The sequence below is a fragment of the Dermacentor variabilis genome, chromosome 9, assembly GCF_050947875.1.
Source record: "Dermacentor variabilis isolate Ectoservices chromosome 9, ASM5094787v1, whole genome shotgun sequence".
Lineage (NCBI taxonomy): Eukaryota > Metazoa > Arthropoda > Arachnida > Ixodida > Ixodidae > Dermacentor > Dermacentor variabilis.
The window spans coordinates 117,698,788-117,719,516 of record NC_134576.1 but is presented as its reverse complement, the minus strand read 5'-3'; the positions used below and the strand labels follow the sequence as shown (position 1 = coordinate 117,719,516).

Here is a 20,729-nt window from a genome sequence, read left to right as displayed (position 1 = left end):
CACCTTTGGATGGGGGCGGGAGGAGGGGGGGGAAGCGAGGGGGGAGGGTTCCGTCGTGCCAAATATCTTCCGTTGCTAGCTGGCAGACGTCGCCGATATATCGAAAACCCTTAATTACGGTCTCCGAACGCTTCTTCTGCCGGAGGCCGGAGGAGGATATTGGCAGGAGTTCAGTTCGTTCTGGTAGGACGCGCGAAGAAGACGCAGAAAGACGAAGAGACGAAAGCTGCCGTTGGGCCAACCGCGTTACGGGCGAAATAAAAATTAACTCCAACGCCCACCCAAAGGCGTTGTCGAAATCTCTGTACTCCCCCGTACCCGCAAGGTTACGCTTATAGCCATTGATGTACCAGAACAAATATCTTCAAATCGAGGAGCGAGAGCGTCACTGCTGCCGGTTCTTTCGCGTTCGGGTTTTTAATTTTTTTAGACCCTTTGTACTGTCCGCACTCCTTGTATCGATAAGGCAGAACGCTGGGGTTGGTTAGAATAGTTTAACATATTCCGTCGTGTCTATCCTGCCTTCTTCTGTGTCTGTTCTTTAAAAGCACGGTAAATAAATGTCAGACTGACCTTCACTCTACTGGTCGGAGGTTTTACGATAGCAAATGTCCTGGCTTTCCTTGTTTATACTGTATTCGTTTTTCTTTTGTTTTCCTGCGCGTTTTTTTTTTCAATATCAGTCCGTTCCGACTTTGCCTACGCGGTTTGCAGTCTTTCTCAGTCCATGCATTCATTCGCCTTGTGGGTAGTTCCCGCATTGCCCAGTGCCGCGGCAGTTAAGAAGACCGGGTTCGGCTGTTTCCATCCGGTCCCGTGGTTGATATTTGCTGCATGGAGGTTGTTCAGGTATGCTGTTTGTTGTTTAACTGCGCAGTTCCGCGGAGAAAACCGGACCACCCACACATCTGTAGGTGTAGTACAGATAGGGGCTGCATATAAGCCGATTCGCTATACGAGTGCTGATTCGTTATACAAGTAAGGCTGCGATGACAGTCGCTGCTGCTGCTGCTGCGGCGGCAGCAGCGGCAGCCGCCAGCAGATACCGTGAGTGTTCCCTTTAAAAAAAAAAAAAAAAAACGTCACCCACCTCTGGACGCTCCAGTCACTGCACCATCGCTCAGAATGAGCGCTTTGCCAGTTAGTGCTCGCGGGCTTTGCGTGTGCCACGCGGACTCCAAGAACGGAGGCGTGCGCCCTCGCATCTCGGAGGTCACAGCATTATACACGTACCATGTGCAATACCGTATAGCGAAGGCACGAAGACGACGCAGTGCCGCATCGCAAATATACGAACGACGTCGTTTCCACAGAATACAGGGGTCTTCGCCCGTAAGATCCAGCTGCTCTCGCAGCGGCGCGGCTTGCCCGCGAGGCAGCTGTAATGCAGAAACCACTGAGCCCCGTCCTCGGGCACAGCCTGTGTAGGCGAATGTAGAAGAAGAAGAAGAAGAAGAAAGAAAAGCAAAATGAAGAAAGATACGTAGGCAGTCTCCGACGCATTGAATAAGTTTGCTACTAGACGGTGTTTAGAGACCGTCTCGGTCTGTTTCGTCATATCAGAGCGCAGGAATACGACAAAAACAAGAAAAAATTCGCAATAGCGAACGCACTGTTCGCGCCGGACAGCCTGTCGTTCAAAGGGACGCCTTTCTGCTTGGGGAAAAGGAGCGGGGTTTCTTTCGGCCGAGTGAAGGATTATTACGGAGACGAGAAGATAGAACGAGTGGGGGAAAAACCAGAAAGGAAAAGAAAAAAACGCGTCGGGAGATGGATGTGGACCCGACGTATAAGCGGTTGGGCGGACAGAGTCAGCTCTACAGCGTAGTGCTGCGAGGCTGCGGCGCGCAGTGCGCGTGTGATTGATGCCTCGGGCGCCGCTTTGGCCGCGCACAATATGGCGACGAACGCGGCACGGAGAGCGTTACACTGCACGTCGCGCACAGAAAGCGCGCTTTATGGGCGCTCGGGCACCGTAAGCGTTGTCGAAACCAACGCGAGCCACACACACACGCACACGCACGCACGCACGCGCACGCACGCACGCACGCACACACACACACACACACACACACACACACACACACACACACACACACACACACACACACACACACACACACACACACAGAGAAAGAAAGAAAGAAAGAAGAAAAAGGCGTCGGGCTCTGGGCGCTTAGAGGAAGCCAGCTGTGGGGGCGAAACCCGATATGCTTCCGAGCTTAAATCGATGCAGCGCAGCCGGAATGTCTCGGCGTGACAGTCACGTTGTTAAGCCGACGGACAACGCGGCTAAGGAAAGCGTAGGGGGCAGTGAAATGGTTGTCTGAAATGAAACGTCGATGTACAAGTGCCACAGTGAACGTTGTGCTTGGAAGTGTGGCAATATTTACGACTGCCCAGGAATGTATCTATTTCGTGAACGCTTATAATTTGTGCACGTGAACCTTAAAGAAGAAAAGAAATTATGTCACTGTGCTTGCTTCTTTTTTTTTTCTTGCTTCTCTTCTGATCACAGTTCGGAGCACAATTACAATGCAAGAAGAAGATCAGAAACCGGCGCCACTCATAGGCATCAGGCTCTCCTTAAATACAATTATTAACAAAAGAAAAATGATCTGAGCGAGACGATAACTTGTCGCTGCTCGAAGCCCAACCCGCATACCCGCATCTTCTGCATTGCGGGTCAATAACAATGTTACACTGAGCATATCGCCACGCGCATGTAAATGCTTGACCGCCTATTATTAAGTCGCATCGAACTGAGATCAAACTGGAACAGCGGCGGAATCAAGCTGAGAATTCACCGTAAATCTTTCAGAACTGCGCGAGCACAGCGAAAGACCTTATGCGTCCTTTTTATTGAATTTGTTTTCAGTCGCAGTACCAGGCCCTCTAACGTTTTTCGTAACAGGTTGCACTTCGTGATTATACTACACGCCCGATTTGCTGCAGCTTACGCGTGACCCAGTTTAGATGTATCACTTACGTATGCGTTATTCCTTTGCGCCTGATCGCGTTTTCTTGATCCTTATGCTGAAAGTATTCGTTCTTATAATGGAATCTCCAGATTTGTGTTTTGCGTTATCGAAGCACGCAGTTAGAAGTTAGACGACGACGAATTAGACGAAGTTAGTTAAAAGCAAGCCAAAGTAAACTGAACCATAATTTTCCTTTCTTTTTTTTTTTTTTAGGAGAGCGGAGTGCTGAAAAACAAAGAAGAATCAGGAAAACATTGCAGCTGCCTACGAATCCGCCCTCGGAAATAAAAATGTGCAGCGGATACTTTGACCATGCGACCATATCGCATTGCTCCCTCATTCATCAGACTTAACGGGCTTAGTTGCCAAGAAAGTTGGTATTCTGCCTTATTTTAAGCATTCCGGAGAAGTTCGCGGCAGGCTGTGCAACTTGCAACACACACTGTCGGGCACACGCCCACAAAGCACTTCTTAAGTAGCTAAAAACTGCGAACGAGGCTTACGCAAGCTTACCGGCCTAATTAGAAACTCGAGCCCTCAAGGCCGTCGCTGTCGACAGAGGTCGCTGGCGTCTTGCAACGTCCGCTCGTGATGATGCACAGGACTGCATCTCAGTAACAGATGATTGATAAGCCTCGACCACCCGGGCTGCGCCCATGGAAGAAGACTGCGGCATTGTTGCGCGTTGCGTCCAGCCCAGATTACGCATTGCGAGCTGGCGACGCGCTGTAGCGCTCACGTCCGCATACGTAAGCGATGACGTACGCACGCGTTTCCAATGTCGGGGACAAAGACGGGGGAATCGTTTTTTCGAATAGTTCGTGCGTGCGATAACACTTCGCATCCTTCCCCAATGGCTCCGCGAAAGAAAGAACGGGAGAGGTTTCGGGAACGACAAGTTGACGCGGGCGCACTGCACCGAACTACCGAGTCGAACGCGCGGGTCGCTTTTGTGCAACGGCGCCTGCACATTGTACGCCTTGCTGACTTCGCTCGCGTGGGTCGGGCGAGCCCGGCGGCCCCGGAGATAAGATAAGGGGGTCCGGTCCGGTGCGCCGACAACTTCCTTTCCCCACTCCTCTCCTCTCCAGAGACGCTATACTTTCCTCCTCCCTTGCCTACCACACCGCCGCTCGTGAGTTGGTGTGTTCAGTACATAGCGTAGGTTTCACATGTGGCGCCCTGCAGTAACGTGGAGTGAGGGGGTGTAAGCCTGGACTTCGCCTTGCTGCTGCTGCTGCCGCCGCCGTCGCCGTCGCCGCCGCTGCTGCTGCTTCTGTTTTCCAAGAGGAAGGAAGCGGGTGACAGTTCTGCCGTTGTTGGGCGTCGCGTGGGAGCGAGCGATGGTAGGAAGCGAGCCTGAGTTGCGGATGTCAATGGACCGGCGCTCGACGCATTCATCTTGTCCGGGCTGTATAGTTGCGGAGGCGGGGAAGGGGGGGGAGGGGAAGGGGACGGGACACCTACCGTATCTTTGCTATTTTTGTCTCTGCGAAGTTTGTGGACCCTGATAAGGCGAGTGACGAAACCTGGCGCTGAACTCAGCTGCCTTGGAACATTGAAAGCCAGTTTCTCGTTCTACGTTCGTCGACAGGGTGGTTACTTCTCAGACTGGATAAATTCGCTTACCAAAGATTTATTCTGCGTCAGCGGTTGATAAAAAGTGGGTTGTGGGTTGGATTCCTCGTTGTATCTAGATAGCGGAGGAAGGATAACGTATTCCCGTACTGAGAATTGGGTCGCGCGTCAAGGAATTCAAGGCGGTCAAAAATATTGTAGGCACGGAGCCCTTCACGACGATATCTCATAGCTCGAGAATTGCTTTGCCAGTCAATCAATTTGAGGGTGAGCAAGTTGGCGCGGTCTACTGAAAACAATTCATACGCAATGCCACACCCAAACGTCGTGCAACAATGAGTCCATCAGAGTGCACGTCTTGTTGTTCTTGCGCCACAAAGTAAACTGCAGTAGAATGCTGTCGGTGACGGCGACGTAAAGAGACGATTGCAACGGAATACCAACGCCGCCTTCTTGCAGCGCACTAGATCCAAAGGATTTCGAAGCCCCGCATATTAGAACCATCTCGAAACACCTTGCCCGCGTTGTATCGAGCTGCGCTTGGGCGGCGACCGATGTCGGTTCTGATAAAACTATAGGACATCGAAAGCAAAACCATGTTGTCCTCCGGTTGGCGGCGGTGGACAGACCTGTTGTCATTCCGCGGCGCTCCTTGTAGCGAGATTTCAAGTTGAGAGAGAGAGAGAAAGAGAGAGTGCGTGCGTGCGTGTGCGCGCGCGTGTGCGTGTAGCGACATTTTTTTTATTTATTTACATTTGCGAACGACCGGTATAAGAAAGGAGGGAGCTCCAATTGGTTGTTCCCACAGCGTGCCAGGCACCTGCGCTGTGCACCTTTGCGTGCCGTTGGCAGCAGGTTTCCAGCTGATCAGCGCAGCTCATTACATAGATTATAAGCCAGCCTAGAGTGAAGCGAAGTAAGATGTAGAAATAATTAAATGTTACGTTAAATCAGTTTGCGGGGTTAAGCGTTCAGAAACCGTTGCACACGAGGGCCGCCGTATGGGAGCGTCGCGGGTTATTTTTCGCTACCCGATGTTCTTTAACGTGAACCAAAAATTCACCAGCACTTTTTTTTTGCTTTTTCGCAAAACAACACCATTGCCAGCGAACCACGCACAGCTCCAATTTCGTTTTACATGACACTTACTATACACCGGAATATTTGATGTGTTCATTAAAGGTGCAAAGCCGCGAATATACAGGGTGTCCTATTTCTTTTTAGTTGCACCAAATAAAAAAAAAATATGCCTCTGGAAGATTGCAGAATTGTAACCCTTGATCTAAATTACTCGACGGGGTAGTCAATACTTCTAAGAGAAATCGTAATGCTTAAATGAATAATTAACTTAATTTTGCTAATTAACGTGTTAATTATAACTATACTGCTCGTATTTCAATCTGCGAATCGTAGCCAGTGAGTATGATAGGCATATAGACGTAAACCGAATTCTGAGGGTGGCAACCGGTGTCGAGTTACGCACCGTCAAACTCGCGGTAAAATGCACCGTTGTTCCACTCACTTTATTTTAAGAAAGCTATTTTTTTTCTTCATTGAAGCACACAAGTAACTGGAACGCCAATGCATTTCGGCGTACACTGAAAATTAATATCTTGAAGCTGGTGTAGTCACTAGAATTCGTTCCAAGTGGATACGCGTTGCGAACTCACAGGTTAGGATTCGCAAATCGAAACATGTGCCATAAAGTAAGTGATCAAAAATGTAATTAGTGTTGTTATCTCCATTATTTAATTAAGCATCTTGATTGGCCGTACAAGTAGGGGCCGCCTCATTAAGTATATTTAGTTCAAAGGTTACAATTGTGCGAACTGCCACAAGCAACTTTTCAAGATGTGCAGCTAAAAAAAAGTTTAGAAAAAAAAACGATTTTGCCTTTCTCAGGCAGCCGATCGCTTGGAAACAACTCAAATAAAGTGTCTAATAGTTAAACGTGCAGGACTCTATAGAGAAACGCATATGGGGCCTTCTTGCACTAAAGAAGCGAACTTTCGTAGGAACAACGTCAGCGCCTCTGTTTTCTAAAAGTTTTATTTGACCCATTCCTTCCACCTTTCGCGGACGGCCTTGTGGCCGAATCAACTGGGCTGATCTCGGAGGCGGTGTAACCAAAGGTTGCGACTCCACGGGGCTGAGCCTGATACCGGCGCACGATATGCGTCCTTGCGAGTGTATTAAAACCTGGTTTGAAACGCGTGACCGATCTTGGAGGTCTTGCAACGTCACCACACCGGCTCGCCTCGTAGCATTGACCGACTCTGAGCTAACTAATTAGGCGTCCCAGCATATCCCGGCGTGATTTTGAACCGCTTGATTTTGATAACCATCTCCCGACGTACGTGTCCCCAGCACAGCGCGATAAGACAACGACGCAGAAGGCGCACACCCAATAACGACAGCTCGAGCGGTCCGATAAAGTCTGTGACTGACAGTTTTCGACCTTCCGATAGTTTCCGCCCAATCGTTATCTCCCCCTCCCTCCTTTTCTTTTTTAGTCTAAACTCACATATAGTAGAGTGGGAGTTCCGCTAGCTGATATGATTAGAAAGCGGTGATCTTAGCACCCCCCTATCGCCAAATAGGGCTTCTGTTTCTGAGCCGCTCCCAGAGGGCAAACACGAAATAAAAATTAAGCGCCCTTCTGCACTGTACACACAAACACCGTGCCATACCCATCAGTCACGCTCTCGGACGAGTGCTAAAACAGAAAAAAAAAAGCATCCAAAAGAAGAACGAGCAGAAGAAGATAGGCCACTTCGCAGCGCAGGGCACATCCTCGGAAGAAGCCTCGCGTCCTCCTAGAATGTAGTAGAGGGGGGGGAGGGGGGGGGCGCACATCCAAAAACACCACGTGTGGCTATCAGCTGCCACTGGTACACAGCGGGCGAGGAAGAAACCAAAAACGGCGTGTTCCACGTCGAAGAGGGGGGAAAAAAAAGAAAAATATTTGCCGCGCCTTCTTCCCAGCTTGCCTTGGCGGGCATCGAGAGCGAGTGCCGGGGCCAGATTTATAGACAAGTGTCCAACATCCCTCATCGCGGGGCCACGTCCCTTTCCTCCTCCTCCACCTCGCCATTCCCTCGCTCTGCAGCGCGGATCCCACAGCGTCGAAAGCGGTGCCAGGCAGCGGCGTTCGATATTTCTGTACCGCACAAGTTGGCTCGCCAGCTTCGACGCCGCTCTCGTGGTTTCGGCGATTGAAGCACCTGGTTTGCTCGCGACCGATCTGCGCGCAGGAGGGGGGGGGGGGGCGGGAGGGGTTAACGAACGCCTTCTGTGCATAAAAAGGGCGTGCTTTGACCCTCCCGTGAATTCATTCGGTTATTCTACAAAAAAAAAAAAAAAGATTATCGGGTTTTACGTGCCAGAGCCCGGCTCTGATCGTGAGGCACGCCGTATAGTGCTTCGTATGAATTTTGACCACCTGGGGGATCTCTAAAAAAAATTATGGGGTTTTACGTGCCAAAACCACTTTCTGATTATGGGGCACGCCGTAGTGGAGGACTCCGGAATTTTCGACCACCTGGGGTTCATTAACGTGCACCTAAATCTAAATACACTGGTGTTTTCGCATTTCGCCTCCATCGAAATGCGGCCGCCATGGCCGGCATTCGATCCCGCGACCTCGTGCTCAGCAGCCCAACACCATAGCCATGGAGGATCTCTAAATCGTACACGAACCTAAGTACGCGAACGTTTTCTTCTTCTTTTTTTTTTACATTTCGTCTCTATCGAAATGCTGTCGCCAGGGTCGAACCCGAGACCTCGAGCTCGACAACGCAATGCACCATACCCATTGTAAGCTACCACAGCGGCTTCATTCGGGCATTCTATATAATGTTTATAGACATATATGGCGACATATTTAGATTGAAGTGAGGCTGATTAAATGGACAAGTCGATTTTTTAGGTTTACCCCAATCGTTCTGGCTCTTTCCATAGAAAGGACTTCCGGAAGCTCCAGCAGCATTTTATAAATCCGGCTTGCTAGCCCTAGAGACGAACCGAGGATTTAAGGAGACGACGGTCCATCACTCGAAGTCCACTTCCAACGCCACAGTGACGGCGAACGCTTTCAGATGCTCCAGCTTTTGCGGTTTCTTTTTCCTATTGACCTCGTCTAGCTGAATGCACCTTGCTCAGTTCTCGCTGATGTCAACTCTTAACCCGAGTTTTAAACCGATAATATCGGGTTTCTTCGCCCGTAACACATACACTTGGATTAATGGCCGAATTAGCTTCCGGTAGCGCTTCATTCCGCACCCAACACATACGTGTCCTACATAGTGTACTGTTCAGAGTTACTCGCATCTGCATTATTTTAATACTCAAATAGGCATTAAAGAGAAACACTGAATCAGTTCGAAAGTGATAACCCTTTCGTTGAAAGCTCTAAGTTAATTTGCAACTAATAGGTTGAATATTAAAAGAGAAAATGAAGGCCAAACATCAACCCCATCTTTCGTTTTTACTACTTCTCGTCTGAAACACCAATGCCGGAGTATCGGTGTGACGTCACGGATTTCAATGTACCTTTTCGTATATGAAACGTGGTGGCTCAGCAAAATGTATTCAAACGCGCTAACTCGACTCTTTCTGTATTTTATAATACCACACAGCTTATATTTATTGATAAATGTTCAACTAGGCTCGAGCAGACGCTCTCAAAGATTGACGACGCCAACGCAAGCAGTTGCGGGAACAGGATGGCGGCGACGTCACCTGTATCTCGTTTTTGCGTCGTTTCTGATTTGCGAAGCATTCTCAAATGATAAATCTGGCTATCTGGGGGGGGGGGGGGGGGAGTCATAGCAGCGTAATCATACTAATAGAGAGCTCAAATAACTTTTCATCTTCAGTGTCCCTTTAGGTGGAAGAACAGCAACTGGCTTTGGCAGGAGGTGCGCGCAATGGCCGTCTTCATTATGGGACGCACCAACAACCACCATGTGTCTCCCCAACCTCGCGTGCCGTCTGGAAGGTCTCTTTTCATAGCGACGCTCCCCACAACGTGGCGCTTACCTCCCAGGGGTCCCTCGTCGCGTGTTCACATGTCACTTTCCGCGTAAACGAGTTACGGCGGACGACACTAAGTATTTCCCGGCGGCGGTGAACGCAGCCATTTTGGTCGCGGCTCCGGCTCCTGCAGGAGCCGTCTGGTCGTTCGTTGCTTGTCACGTGATCGCGAGACGCGGAAGCGACGGCTGCCGTTCCCGTGGGATCTCTCGAGCTCCGCGTCACGTGGTGCGCCGGCTGCTTGCTGCCCGCACTCGCCGCCAGTTGCCCATCGGGCGAGGAATTATGATCACTCGCGACGCTGGTGGCAAAGTGGGAGGAAGGCGACAACCAAAACAAAACGGTGATTGGCCGTGCGGAAGAAAAGATCGAGAAGATATCACTCGTCAAGAGAAAAAATATCCGGTAGCCCTAAATAATGATGTTCTTGCCCATGCCCGGGCTTGAATAAGACCGCGACCGAAGTATATATATATATATATATATATATATATATATATATATATATATATATATATATATATGTCTAAAAAACTGAGAAGGATTACAGAACACTAACGTAGGCCAATACAAATTGAAGCAGATGTGCCTGAGGCGTGCGTAGGAAGGGTCTGGACAGCGCTGTGTTAAAGAGCCCAACTCATCATTCCTGAAACTTACGCCGCGGGTGGGGATGGATCGACTGTCGGACACTTTATGCATCGGAACGACACGATAATGCCGATGATTCATAGACGCAAGCTAAGCAACATGGGAATGCATTTTGCATCTGTGGTTGCACAATGTGTCGCAAGGTGTTGCCGTAAGTTGTTTTCATATAGACACTACGACAGCTCACTTTGCATAGGAGTATAGCCTCGGCATAGGCACACTCCGTGAGCTAAGGGAGTGCTCCGGGATGTCGTTTTACGTGCAGGAAAACTGACTGTCCATGATTCAACAGAATTGTTGTTTGCATTCACGGAACACTGCCATGCTGTGTACGTCGACTCTACGTCAATGCAAGCAGAGCGAATGCGCATTCAACAGGACCAGCGAACGCGCTCATTCGGGGCTATATAGGCAATCCTCGGATATATACTTAGTTATGAGACAAGCAGGCATACCTGTAGAGGGAATTACCAGGAACTTTTGTTTGATTCGGGTGTTGTCTCGTCGAGCCAGGACTCGACGTCACATTGCACAGGCTCCCTACAGTCACTGTGACTTGATGGGGAACGAACACGCCGATGAAGCTGCTCGATCTGCTCGTGAAGCGGGCGAGCGGGAACCAATCCCGGTGTCGGGAACAGGTGCAGCGGTGAAACTTCGACTGCTTGCGAACGATGCCACGCCACACTTGCAGAACACACCTAATTTCCAGCACACGCATCTGCATCGACTGGACCCCAGCCTTCGGTTTCGTCTCCCACCTGGACTGTCCCGACCCGAGACAGCAGTACTTCGCGGATTGTGACTTGGCGCCACTTCGACAGACTTCTTTGCTTTCCGCATCAAAATGGACGATTGGGTAGCTTGTAACCAGTGCGGCAAGGAGGAAACTATTGAACATGTTCTTTGCCGCTGTCCCCGATACAGCGCACACAGGCAGTCACTCGTGACCGCGCTGGGCCGTCTTGACGACCGGCCGCTTTTCGGAGCAGACAGTCGTGGAACGTCGGCCTGTACAATTGTCACACCACGAGTCGGTCCAGCCACTCTTGAAGTTTTTACGTGCGGATGGCCTATTAGAGAGCACATATACGCTGTAAAAATGTTTACACCACCCTTAAGGGTGTTTTCTTGTCGCGTTGGTAATACCCTTACCGCTAGGGCATTACAAAAATTTATAGAAGCTGACAACGGAGCTCTAACCAGGTGACAAAAGACGTAGTTGAAAAACTGTGCAATCATTATGACAGCCTTGGGGCACACAAATATCCTACACGAGAATTTCACGGGGATAGATATGAAACACTCCTGTCGGATTTTTCGGCGCGCCCAAGGCTGTCAGAATATTACAGTTTTCTTAACTACGTCTTTTGTCATCGCACGTCCGGTTGGGGCTCCGTTATTGGCCTCTGTAGACATTTGTAAGGCCCTAACGGTAAGGGCGACAGGAAAACGCCCTTAACGGTGTAAAGATTTTGACAGTGTAGTTTGCATAGACGTACGTCCTCCGCCCTCCGCCATTTTATTTTTTTGCGCCCTTGCTTTATTTCTCCGCGCTATTCTTTCAGTGTTGCGTTTCCCCTTCCCCCCAATGTAGGTTATCAAACAAGATGCTTTTCCGGTAAACCTCCCTGCTTTTTTTCCACCCCATTTCACGTTATATATGCACAAGTGTGCTGCTTTTGCAACAATAACAGCGGGAAGGAACAGAGATTATTGCTCAATGCGCATTGGGGATAGCTCGCCGTGCAAAATAAATCGAACAAGAAAATAGGGCTAGACAGACAGACAGAGAGAGAGAGAGAGAAGGATGTATAGAAAGGCAGGAAGGTTAACCAGAGGCAGTTCCGGTTGGCTACCCTGCACGGGGGGAAGGGTTAAGTGGGAGGGATAAAAAGAGAAGAAGAGGGGAAGGGCGAGATAGAAATAGAGACGAGCACGACCAAACCGCGTACACTGTACAGAGCGGTAGGGGGCGTCGTTCTTACAGTCTATCGTGAAGCCCCGCAGACCGCAGGAACCTTAATAACGCAAGGCCTTTAGCGTGGATGTTCTGTGAATGTTCTAACGAAGAAGCCATAAAGCTACAGGGAAGAAATAATGCGACTGTATACTGGAGTAACACACTGACACTGTAAGCTCAAAAAGCAGCCCACAAAGTGATGCTGCACGCCAGTGACTGTTCGGCGCACCCACTCGCAAATTAAATGCCCACGGGTCGCAGGCCACGCGCTGTCGTCGGGGGGAAAGCCGCGGCGACTCGGTCAAAATTCCGGGCACGTCCGGTGGGCTTCTTCATCCTCCGTGGGCCGAAGAATAAATGGCCCGCGCGTCCGCAATCTCCACCTCGGAGCGCTTCTCAGCGATAGTAGATGCTGCGGGTAACGTGCTCGTTTCAACTATTTTTTTCAGCCGTCCCCGTATTAAAGCGCACTTGTGCTCAGTGCGAGTCCGGAGGTGGATTCTATATATATACGCACAGATTCTGTCTTACAAAATTCATGCAGTACAATGAATAGTGCGGACCATTTCGCTGTCTGTACAAACAGAGGCCGTGGCATGCTTCCAGTTTCGCCCGCAGTCATAGCCTGCTCGGTTTAGCGTGTAAGGCAATGGCGAGCCTCAGTATGAGCCCTGCAACATGCAGAATCCCGCAGAAGTTCAACACTATTCGCCTTCGAGTAAGCACAGTTTTTGGGAATCAATTTCTCCGTAATTTACTGGGAAAAAAAAGCCATACACATCAATGCATCAGGCGTGGTGTAAAGCTGCTTCCATTAGAAAAACACGTAAAAACAGACGAGCCCCGTAGGTCGGACAGACTTAAACATCTTGAAGCGGCAGCGCAATATGACGGAGACAGAAGGCAGGAACACACAGGACAGCGCTGTTCCTGCCTTCTGTCTTCGTCACATTGCGCTGCCCCTTCAAGATGTTCAACCAGTACCAACTTGCCCAAACGTCGATCCTTGGAACAGGCTTAAGACGTGCTTTTTTTTTTATTTCCTTCTACCTGCATAGTAAACACGTACGCGGCCGGAAGTTTCTTGTGACGCCGTGTTTCGCGGATGCCGCGGTGCTTTCGAAATCGTCTGCACAGGGCACGCGCGATGTGAGGCAATCGATAACGAAAGCCGGTTGCGCAACCCGGAGAAGAGGGGAAGGAGAGGAAGGCTTAGCCATTGTCCTGCAACTAATCCATTCGTAACGCTCCCATTAAGCCGACGGCACGCGGACGGGCTATCAAAGGCGGAGAGAGAAAGAAGTACCTCGTTTTTTATTTTCTTTTCCGGTTAGCGGACGCCTCGGAGTTTCCTACAGGATTCACCAGAGGGAGCTCTGGAGCTTGCAACCACAAGCTACCATGAGAACGCTGATTAGTACATGGATTCCTATATTATTCGCAGTTATCCAGACGGTGTCGTGGCATTGTTTATTACGCTTTGTCTTTTTAAACTTCGAGGCGATCGTGTTTTCTTACTAAACGCATGGACGTAATAGATCTCGACACACATGCTTAACTATTGCGAATTGTATCGCTTATAGCGAACTTTTTTTGTTGTTGTTGAACACAGTCCATTTGGCAAAGTCGCAGAGCCGTTTCAAGCCACGAGGACGAAGTTCAGACAAATCCGCGTGCTGTACTCGCCATGCCCATGCTGAGTGAGCCGCCATATTTGCCGCTTCTCTATAGACACTGACTAGACGCCAGCGTTTCTCCTAGTAACGTTTGTAGGAAACTCCACGGTGACGCGTGGCCTCCAAGATTGGAGCGTAGCCGGTGTAATCTCGGAGGCCACGGCTGACACGATCCGTAGCTCTTGCTTCACTGCACGGAGTAGATGGGAAGGAGCGTAGTATTAAACTATGCGTGGGAAGAAGACGGGTCTCCGCAGTGCGAATCTCTTAGCGCGAAGAGCTCGCGATGCCCTTGAGGGTTCCGCGAAGACCTTTGAACTGTACGTCGCTGAATCAAAGAGGAAGACGGGCGATTCAGTGCGCGTGGTCCGGCGTCGCAATCGTATGGTAATTGGCTTCGCTCCGTCTCTCGCTTTTCCGGACGCAATTTCGTTCTCCGGGAACCGCGCGGGTCTTTATCACCCATAGGTGTCGGAAAGCGCGGTGACCTGTCATGCAGTTCCGGTGCCGCGAAAAGAACGTGGTGTCTTTTGTTGTTGTTGTTGTTGTAGCTGTCCGAAATGGCGTCGTGGTGTGCAGACGGCGTAACCGGCTCGAAAGAATCTAAACCTTGGGACTTCGTCGCTGAGTCCAGGTGTTACCGTTGTTGCACGGACGGGGCTGACGTGCGCCGTGTTTCATGCAGGCTCCTTGAGGTGTTCTGCGAAAGATGGCGACACCTGAAGAAACAGCGTTAACTGCTTGTGCACTTGTGGAATGAAGGCCAGAAGAAAAGATGGCGGTAGAGTCGTTACACGCATAGGTATAACTTTACAACATAGACGTTTTGATGAAAAGAAAGAATGAATAAAGGGAAAATGAGACATCCACCCGTTTTGTAGCAATTGCTACAAAGGAAACCCATACGGGTTCCTCGAAAGAAAAGCCTCATAGTTGAAGAAAAATTCGTCCTGGTCCGGGACTCGAACCCTTTGCCTTTGCTTCGTGTTGTCGACAAATTCGACTTCGCCCTACCATCTGCTAGCCGCCTGGTTAGCTCAGATGGTAGAGCGGCTGCCCCGGAAAGGCGGTGGTCCCGGGTTCGAGTCCCGGACCAGGACGAATTTTTCTTCAACTATGAGGCTTTTCTTTCGAGGAACCCGTATGGGTTTCCTTTGTAGCAATTGCTACAAAACGGGTGGATGTCTCATTTTCCCTTTATTCATTGCTTCTCTCCACCTTGCGGGTTTCCGCAGAACTACTACGTCAAAAGAAAGAATACGAGGCAGAGAGACAGCCAAGCAAAATGCTAGACCGAAATAGATGTAGTATAGTCTGATTAGTCCAAGCAGACCAGGTGACTATTTGTCGCTGCCCGGTTTTCGAAACGGCTCAAAACATGGTCGGTTCAAACACGGTCAGTTGGTATATGCGCGTGATTGGAAATTAGTTCAACTTTGCATCCCTCGAAGAATGAATAAACGCACACCAGGTGCTGATATCAGCGCTGGTGTGTTCCTATTCATTTCTCGTCCTTGTGAAGTTGCGCGGTTTTCCGACCGTTGTAAAAGGGAAACCTTTAGAAATCGTCATCACCTTCGTGTTCCTCATTGCCAGCGTATGATATCCAGCTGTTTGAATAGCCCCACTTCTAGGTACGCGCCTCACGGGTTTCTAATGTAGCTTATCCGCAGATCGCCGCGTTTATTCCTTCTCGTTAAAGTCATTGCACCGCGCGGCACAAAGTGGAGAGGGGGGGGGGGCAGCACAGTTAAACAGGCCACGATAAAGCTCGGAGCCCCAAAATGACATCCAGGAGCAATCGTTTCGACGCGCACCAGCGGATTCCGTAGGCGCGACCTTCCAAGTCACCGTGCTCCATCGTCTACGAGGGCGGAATCTTCAACGCCATTCTTTGATTGCGTTTGGAGAATAAGGAGAGATGCGATGTCTACTGTTGCAGTTCTTTAACATGTTTACGCGTACACAGGCAGACTGCAGATATGAGATACGTTAACAGTTAGGTAGAGAAGCGGACGTTAACATATATACAATTATATCGATAGAAAGATAGATATGCAGATAGATAAATAGACATATATATTGTTGGGCACCTATGCAGGGACGCAGAGAACGGCATGCAGGTATTAAACATACAGTAGGTGAGAAACAAATATATGTACAAATCTATGAATAAACGGACAGATAGATAGATAGATAGATAGATAGATAGATAGATAGATAGATAGATAGATAGATAGATAGATAGATAGATAGATAGATAGATAGATAGATAGATAGATAGATAGAATACAAGACAGGTGTAAGAGGATAGACAAACAGACACATGGGTAGATCGATAGAAAGACAGATAGAAAAAAAAACGGAAAGATAGATAAACGGATAGGTCGGGTATATGTGGATAGATATATAGACTGCAGAGAACTCGATCGTGCTGCAACGTGATCGAAACCGACGAAGGAAGAAACCTTGCAGAAGCAAGGTGACTCTCGCCTTTCGCGGCCAGAATACCGTATTGTGTTTCCAAACTCACTTCGGGGCCCCCCGAGTAGAAGGCACACTGCGGTTCCGGCTACGAAGAATCTGCATCGGGGCCGTCTCGCGCTCAACTCCCCCCCCCTCTCTCTCTCTCTCACAGCCTCCCTTTCTCAACGCGTGCGTGGTGTCGCATCAGCCCGCCTTGTTCTGGAATGCGCTACGGCGGCTGCTGGCGCTCGCGCTTTCTCGTTCTCGACTCGCGCGCCAATTTTCTGACTGCGCATACCAGTAGAACCGGCCAAGGCAGTCTTCTTTACGTTTGTCTTTCTTTTTTCTCTTCCCCCGAGCACCTCGAAATTTGCATGCGCACCGTTAGCTCGAAAAACGCAGAGAGAGAATTCGATATAACATAAGAAGGAAGGAAGCGAAGTAGAAGATGAAGAAGCAAAAGAGGAACAGCAGCCGGGGGAGACTTCGCCGTTTTCCATTTCCTCCGCGGGCTGCAGCAGGAGGAAGCGGAATACGAAGCGAACAGCAGCGGTGGGGACGCGCGGGACCGACGACTTTGATGAACGAGGCGCTCGCGCCGTCTGACGAACCGTTCCTCTTCTTCGCACAAACTCTCTGCCCCCTTTCCTTTCCCTCCCCCCCACATCACGCCTCCCCCGTGACACCCCCTAACCCGCTACAAACCCCGAGGCAGTGCCGTATGCTCTGCCGATATGTGCGGCACGGACTGTAGCAGCGGTCTCCTTGTTCCTCCAAAGGGTACAGAAGTCGCTGAGTTTGTGTGAAAAATGAATTGTGCGCACCAGGGCGGATGCTGCTCATACATACATACATACATACATACATACATACATACATACATACATACATACATACATACATACATACATACATACATACATACATACATACATACATACATACATACATACATACATACATACATAAATCCGCCATGGTTGCTTAGTGGCTATGGTGTTGGGCTGCTAAGCACGAGGTCGCGGAATCGAATCCCGGCCACGGCCGTCGCATTTCGATGGGGGCGAACTGCGAAAACACCCGCGTACCTAGATTTAGGTGCACGTTAAAGAGCCCCAGGTGACCCACATTTCCGGAGTCTCCCAGTAGGGCGTGCCCCATAACCAGATCGCGGTTCTGGCTCGTAAAAGTCCATATTTTAATTTAATACACACATAGATATAGGTGTACAGAGACAGATACCGTGTACACATCGCTGTGTACTTTGCTCTCTAGCTTTTGTCGCGTATTTGCTTAGGTTTCTTTTCTTTTTTTTTCTCACCCGACGTGGGAGCGGCCCGCTGCGCGCCAGTGCGCGCCCTAAACTATCCCAATAAAGTTTTTCATCCATCCATCCAACCAGTGGTGTAGCAATAGGGGGGGGCCGGGGGGCCGTGGACCCCGGGTGCAAGGGGCCAGTGGGGGGGGGGGGTGTTATATACGTCTGAAGACACCCGGAAATTGTCGATATCCTCGCCTTCCTCGACTACAGCCGGGGGGGGGGGGGGGAGGTGACAGAAGACCTATGGGCCTCGGGTGCCAGACGACCTAGCTACGTCACTGCAACCAACCACGACACGCAATGCAGAAAGCATAACCAGAATCACTGTCCAGTTGCTCAGAATTGGGTGGAAGAGGAAAAGGTGTAGAAAAGATAAAGGAGAAAATAAACGAATATGTGTGAAAAGAGTCTGAACGTGTTAAGGCGCCTGGCAACGATATGACCGACTTTCAGTTAGTCCCGACGCTTTCAGAAAGCACACCAACGCTTTTACAGCCAACTCCATTTTGACGTCGACCGAGACCAGGTTCTGCTTTCCTATAGGGGGCCAACCGGTTGTCGGGTATGTTGAGCACGGTGAACAGAGTCTTTGTTCTTTGGGCATGGAAACGAGAACGTGCTCAGAGAAGGTGTGCGGTCCTCCCTTTCCACTAACAAGCTTTGTATCCGGGACAACTCGTCATTCCAATGGGAAAGGAGTAGGCATTCCTTAATGACTAGTCCAGCGGGGCCATGACCACAGTGATCGCTTTCGAGCGGTCTTTCGCAGTCGGCTGAACACTTTATATGTACGCCCCTTCTCTGCGCCGACAGTGCTTGGACCCTGGTCATGCCCCAACAGAGGTCGGCTCTCAAGGCTCGAGATCTACCAGATTTTCTCGTACAAATAGCGAAACGATAACGCCCTTGTTAATGGAAGTTAATGTGCGTCTTTAATATACTAATTACATAAGGATGCTTGTGCTATTCTTGTAGTTTAATAACCTTTGTTTCATTTTTTTTGCCTCCGTGAACTGCGGGCTTGCTCTGCTTGCATTTTGCAATCATGCACTGTTGACAGGGTATTGCATTGTTCTTAGCTTTTTCTTTCCGTTTCTGTTCTTTCTTTTTCACCCGGCATACAAATTTGGTATCGGCGGCCTTAGCTGTGGCCAAGCTTTTAATTTCTCACATTTACTTAAGAAGAAGCGGAAGAGGAAGAAGAAGTAGCGAGCGCGAATTGTTTATATACTAGTGACGTTTCTGGCATCTGTTGAAGGGCGGAGGAAGGTTTACCGCCAGGACGACCGACTTAGAACATCTTTGTAGGCTACACCCATAGTTGTTACATACTGTTCTTAACGTCCAGGTGTAATTTCTTTCTCGTGTCTCTACTGTGAATGAATAAATGAATGAAGAACTTTTATTTCTACCGAAAAGGGGCTGTCTCAGCCCGGCCCTAGCACGCAGGTCGAGGGGGGGTCAAGGATTGTCCCGCCTCGACCTGACTAAGGACTAGTGAAGCTGCTTCTTCACGGCCTCAGCCACCAGTCGGGTGGCTTGCTGCTGGACTAACATACGGGCATTCGGTAGGCAGCGCGTAACTTAGATACCCCCTTCCCCCTGTTCAGGGTAGCAAACCGGACGTGCGTCTGGTTAACCTCCCTGCCCTTTCCTGTCTTCTTTCTCTCTCTCGATTTGCGCAATGCTACCACGTCGACTAACTATGCAGACTATGCAGACTATGTGGTCCCATCAGTCTTACGACTGATGGGACCGTGCACAAGTATATACGCATTGTCTGATAAACCGTCCAAGCACTTCATAAACGACTGACCCTGCGCATTGTGTAGTTTGGCAATGCGATCACATGCAAAAGCACACACACGTGTCCAACGAATCGCCCATTTCGCCATCCAGTCCTGCATCGAGAGTCATGCATTACGCATCGGGCCAGCCCACTGCCCCCAACTGAGTTCGTGTACGCTGCGGCTGCGTGCAGGACGTGCTATGGCAGCGGCCCCGTGTCTCTGAATAAGCGCGCGGAACCCACCGATGGTGCTCGAAAACAAAGAAATCAAGTTGTGTACAGCAGAGCGGAAGGCAGTACACGACTCGGTACGATGACGTTGCCGGTTATACGGTGGCAGAGCCCGAGCGCGTTACATCATGCGCATAGAACCGGCTGCGACGGACCCACGTATCAACTTCAACAAAAAGACAAGAGAAACCGGGAGAGTTGCTTAAGGTGTCACGACGCCGCACGATGTGTCCGTTTTTCGGACACCTTCTTGCAAGAGGGTTCGAAAGATGCTCAAGGCCGCTCAGTTATTCTGGGCTATAGTTGAGGAAACGGAGAGGTAGCTCGATACAGCGAAGTCTCGCTGCGCAGAAGCGGCGAAGACTTTTCTATCTTCCGGCGAAAGGCAATGCCTTCCGACAGGCGGGCACCGCCGTCCTGCCAGTGGGCGGGATAGCACAGCAGGCTGCGCTGCGGTCAGTCAGTCATGCCCGAAAGGAGATGCAGGAGCCATACGCTCGGCGCGCGCGACAAGTCCTCCTCCTGGGTGATGCCGGTCACGGCTCGTTCGACCGGAAACCGCGCCCAGCGCGCCTCCGTTTGCTCTGCTGCTTAGAAGAGCAGCAGTGCTTGATGTAGGAGAAGAGAAGGGAGGTGCGGTGGCGAAAACGGGGTGGGGGGTTGGAAGCAGTGAGTCGAGCCTTCCCCAGTATTAGGAATGACTGCCCATGCGAACGGCTCTGTTTGTTGAGTGTGTGGTGCTATGCCTGCGGAGAGGGTAGCGTAAGTGAAATATTGCGTTCCGCGTGATTTAGGCTGCAGCACAGTGGTACAATGTCCTGTTCTGTTATGGACTGCTGTAGAAGTATTGAGCTAAAGCTAGATCGAATACTTCATTATTCCCCCTGCTGTACAGCCGTGAATGAATGAATGAATGAATGAATGAATGAATGAATGAATGAATGAATGAATGAATGAATGAATGAATGAATGAACCGGCATTCGTGGAAAGTCAGTCTTCATAATGTTCCACGCTGCCCAAATGAGTAGCTGATAGTCT

General features: G+C 50.0%; 1 protein-coding gene and 1 non-coding gene across 3 annotated transcripts in view; both read left to right on the top strand.

Annotated features, from left to right (window-relative positions):
- Slip1 (SLo interacting protein 1) overlaps positions 1–20,729 on the top strand; it is a 177,510-nt gene that overhangs the window by 20,118 nt on the left and 136,663 nt on the right. The window lies entirely within an intron of this gene.
- TRNAS-GGA (transfer RNA serine (anticodon GGA)) lies at positions 14,910–14,984 on the top strand. Its single transcript has one exon. It is a non-coding gene; the product is annotated as a tRNA-Ser (tRNA).